Source organism: Arachis ipaensis, chromosome B02 (assembly GCF_000816755.2).
Source record: "Arachis ipaensis cultivar K30076 chromosome B02, Araip1.1, whole genome shotgun sequence".
NCBI classification, from domain to species: Eukaryota; Viridiplantae; Streptophyta; class Magnoliopsida; order Fabales; family Fabaceae; genus Arachis; species Arachis ipaensis.
Genome location: NC_029786.2, coordinates 21,379,551 through 21,384,909, shown reverse-complemented (window position 1 = coordinate 21,384,909; position 5,359 = coordinate 21,379,551).

Sequence of the window (5,359 nt, the reverse complement as noted above, 5' to 3'; positions counted from 1 at the left end):
TTCTGTCACTATTATACGAGAATCGGTAATATTTTTCAAGTTTTCCAAGTTTTCTAATACGCTGTCTGTTTCATGATGTCTTAAAAAATGGTAAATTTATTTTTTATCCATAAAATTTCAGAAAGTTATTTTTAATGCTCATCAGTGTTCTGTCACTATTATACGAGAATCGGTAATATTTTTAAGTAAACACAAGTTTTCTAATACGCTGTCTGTTTCATGATGTCTTAAAAAATGGTAAATTTATTTTTTATCCATAAAATTTCAGAAAGTTCTAAAAGTTATTTTTAATGCTTAATTGATTTAAGAGTAATATGACATAGGTTCTTGAGGATTTTGAGCTTGACTTATAGTGCAGTGACAGTGACAATTAGGTATTTGAGGATGTGCAATTAGGTATTTGAGGATGTGCAGTGATAACATGCAAGCACTATGAAATAGGTCCTTGTAAATTTTCCAGTTGAACTTATAGGTCTTTGATAAAAAAAATAAGTGACACTTGGATCTTTGAGAATGTCTCACATTAGACTCAGTTAGTCTGTACTCTGTCCTGAGTCTCCTTTTGCCGTTAGTCAACACATTCGTCTTCTTTCACGTGGTTGGAGGTGTAGCGTTAACAACATATCGGCACAAGATGACATTGTTTTCTGAACTACTAAGTTACAGAGCTCCCTGTGTAATAGCAATTGCAGCACATTGGCAATGCCAAACATACTTAAATCACAACAATTCTCCCGATGCCTCAGCCATACATTGATATTCACTCTTCCTTAATGACCGAAAACAAATATTTCATTTAGCACTCAGCAATAACTATAATAAATTACACTACAATACTTGGAGGAAGGTAAACCCATACCTGTTGAAAATCAGTGATCACGTTCTTTGTCGAATAAAGTAATGTAGATTATAAGGTGGGTTATTTTCGGATTTAAAACGTGAGTCCTTCATGTCGTACAGCTTACGCCTCAAAGGACTCAATTGCTGATTATGAGTTCCTCAAGATTTGGAAAAATTACACCTGAACAGTATCCGCCTAAAAGGCTTACATAAGTTTTTTAGTTTTCTACGGTATTTTCTGACCCAGAAAGTTAAGGACCGATCCATTGTATATTGAAACTCTATTTAATGGTTTGTCGTTGGCCAATAATGATACGTGCTTCAAATGTTCGTGATATAAAAGTTCAAGTGTTATTTAGAAGATATTAATCTACATTTTTAGAATATGTTAATTTAATGTATTTTGATTTTGTTTATTTAATTACTAGATTGGGGCCTTAGATTTATGGGCTTTAGGATTTTTCTTTGTTTTAACCTAATAAGAGGTTATAAATACCTCCTTAGCAAATCATAGTGTGGACAATTAAGGTTGAGAAGTCCCTCTCTTGTTACATCGGGGAATTGAGTAGAAGGTTGAGGATCCCTTCGATTCAATTCCCAAATTATAGCGTTGGCAAGTTAGGTTGAGGAGTTCCTTTCTTGTTGCGTTAAGAAATTGAGTAGAAAGTAGAGTGATTCTTTTTGTCCTCAATTTCAACTTATCTTTTTTGTTTCTATTTTAATTTCAATGTATCTTTTTATTCAGTTTGAATCTTTATTTTCTGATTTATCTTTTATTTCCGTATCAAATAAATTACTACATGCATAAAACGGATTCAAACTCTTGACACTTACTTATGCGGAATAATGAGTTAACCAGAACTCAAGTTGGTTAAAAGGCTTATCTAGTTGTTGCTAAGAGAATGTTAAGTTTTCAAAATCACACATGAACACGAATAGTCCTCTGAAATTGACATGGCTGGCAAACACTTTCCAATGACTAAACATTGGAGACGAGATGGTTGGTTTTAGGCCAAGGACTTCAATACAGACTCTACCAGTTGGCTTCCTTCAATTTCTATGACGTGTGGTGAAAACGTGGCGGCTCCTCCATGCTCATTACACATAACTCGAATGCGGTGGCAAGTTGTTTGAATCTTTTAATGGCAAGTGTTTTCAAAACCAGAAGGTGAGTGGGCAAGTTTCTATTTAATACTGGACAGTTACTTAGGCTGCTATTGTTTTTAGGAATAGAACTCGGAGACACAGAAATCGTAGATAAAACATGGATAGAGATATTGTATCTAGAGACATTGAATTAATGTATTTTGTGTTTATCCTGACAAGAATGATCTAAAGACACTAATAAGTGACACAACTTATTTTTTATTTTTTTTATTATTTTGTTAATTTTTTATAATTATATTTTTTTTAATAAAAAAATGAAAATAAATTAAATTTTCATAATAATTTATCACTTATCACCAAACACAATACAAGAATACAAAATTTTGTACTTTTGTCTTTTATGTCTTATTTTCAGTGTCTTGTCTTATTCTATTTTCAAAAACAAACACAATTTAAAGACTATAGAAATAGAATTGTATAGTTAATTGTAGGATGGATTAATTTTAAGATTATTTAAAAGTGGTATATTAGTCATAGAAGATCTTTTGTGAAATAAATAAATAAGTTTTATTAAGAGCTCTTCACTTATAATTATCAACAAGCCTTTTAAGACAAAAAAAAAAAAAAACCCATCAAACTCTTCAGGAAAATGCCCCTCAACGAGGCATACTATGAAATTCCAGAGTTTCAAGAGATTGTATGCTTTGCTCTATCGCATGCTTCTAAAAGTTTTGAGATCTGACAATTGTTAGTTCCATCATATTACAAATGACCAGTTGGGTTACCAATGAAAGAGAATTTCCCATCACAAATGTTGCCAAATCATACACGAACATCATGCGTTACAAATAAACAGTCTTTGATACTTAATGGCCGAAAACATGATCCTGCAACTAATTCATTAAAATACTCATAACCAATTTTTTCTAATGTTATGTGCTAACTATCATCACTGTTAAATATATATTGTACACTATTTAATGTCTCTTGATGATAACTTTTGGGTTTAACATTTCAACAATGTTGTAATATTTTTAATATAACAGTTTTTTTTTTTTCAAAATATAATATCTCAAAAAGTCTCTCTGTATAATATATCTCAGAAGAAAATGAAGCGATTGTATTTTATTCTTGTAATTTCTAACAAATGCAATGGCAGGTGCTATGTATGAGAAAATGAGAATTTCGTAATTTAATATTGATTCGTTATCTTAAATTTTAATAGTATCTTATATAGTTAACATCAATAATTTATCGTAATTTATGTCTATTTATTATAATATAATCTTCTCAACTCCTGAACCTAAGTTATTCTATTCCATATGAAAAAATTGGTTAGTAACGACTCTAAATTTCACAGTACGTACAATTTTTGTAAAAATGATGAATAACTCTTTCATTTTCTCTGTCATCTATGGATTGCACCAATGAAAATTATATATATATATATATATATAGGTGACTCTGTGATGAATGAAGAGAATCGGTGGCTAAAGTGACTAAAGCGGAAGAGCCAACCTGTGAATGTTTTTGACGCAAATATTTTTGAAGTAAACACATTGAAATAATGAAATATAATAAACAGAATTGTTAATTCAATATTTATCAATGAATAATTATCAGAAGAAAAAAATATTGTATAAATAATAAAAATATTTAAATATAAAAACAAAATTATCATACATATCATACAGTAAAAATAATAAAATATTTATTATTCCTGTTCCATATTGTTTTAGAATAGCTTGATTATTCTTAAAATGTTAATGAATATATGTATTTTGAATTTTAATTTTAAATTTTTCATTCACGTAGAACCGGATTAATCGGTTTAATCAGTGACTTACTGGTTCAACCAGTGACTCAGTAGTCTGATCGGTTCTATCATCGATTCGGTTTTGACAATGATGGCACAGGAACGAGACGTGATCGAAAGAAGCTTCCACCACGACAGCGTGTAGCGAGTCCACAAACAACATCATCTTCTTTAACGTTCATGGAGCTCTCATATGTTGCTAATGGAGGAAGAGGGTCTAGGTTGGGGTGGGTGGGAACCAAGTCGGGAGTATGGGTCTGTTGAAAAGGATAGAATTCTTGCGGTTGGGTCTGCTTTTGTGAATCTTATCCCAAATCCAAAAAAAAAAAAAGTTATTCATTAAACTAATAAATCTTATTCCTTCATCTATTTCAACTATTTTATCTTCTCAAAAAATATAAAAATTTATGTAATGTATGTTTTTTTGTTAACCACACACTTTGTTTTATGTTTATATAAATTGTATACTAACGCATAAACCGCAACACCCCTCTTGCTGTTTATACACATTTTACGCTCACATGTAAACCGTGACATCTCTGTCGCGATTTATGCTTATTTCTCGTTGCACGTAAACCGCGACACCCATGTTACAGTTTACATAGATTATGAAAAAAATACATTTCTGGTATCTATTTTTCATTTTGTACATTCTGCTAAAATTGGTTTCTATATTATTTATTATAATAAATTGCTCCTTTTTTATATGCATGAAAGGAAAATTTTTTTAGTGATCATAAAATATATAAAAATAATTTTATTTATATATGTTTGCATAATTTGTAAAAAATAAGAGTGGTCTTATTAAACAATATACCTTTTTAATTTAATTTAATAATTTAACATGTAAAAAATTATTAAAAATAATTTAATAATTACCCATTAAGACAAAATATCATCAATTATAATTATTGAAAAATTGTTGTCCAGGTTATATGTATTATTTTTTTAGGTCCCTCCCATTTTCTATCTTTTTTATTATTATTTTGGTCTCAATATTTAGACTAAATTTTTAATTTAACTTCTAATATTTTAAGTATTTTATTTTGGTCCAAAATTTTTTTTTAAATAAGTTTAATATTATTTCGTTCTTAAATTTGATACAAATAGTAAATGGAGTGAGTGACGTTGATATTAACATTGTTAATTGGATCATATATACTTATTTCCATGTATTAGAGATCAGAAAAGTATAACTAAAACTTTTTTGTAATACTTTTTTTTTCTTTTTTTCATACAAAACCTCAAACTCTAGCAATTAATCATCAAATGTTCCAAAATCAACTAAATTATGAATACAGAACTTGTAACATATGGAAGTACACTTTAAGAAATAATTTTTTTTTGTTTATTTGTACAATTATTATATTTAAAAGGTACGTAAGTGTATTTTTTTCTCAATATTTTTGTTTAGTCACAAATTATTCTAATATCATTTTTTTGTTAAATTTTTATTTAACTATTAATTTATGTTTCAAACTTTTGGAGTTTTGGTTACATCTTTGGAAATTGAGATTATTAATAATGGATAATTAAGTTAACTGTTTGGTTACATCTCTACAAATTGAGATTATTAATAATGGATAAGTTAACTGT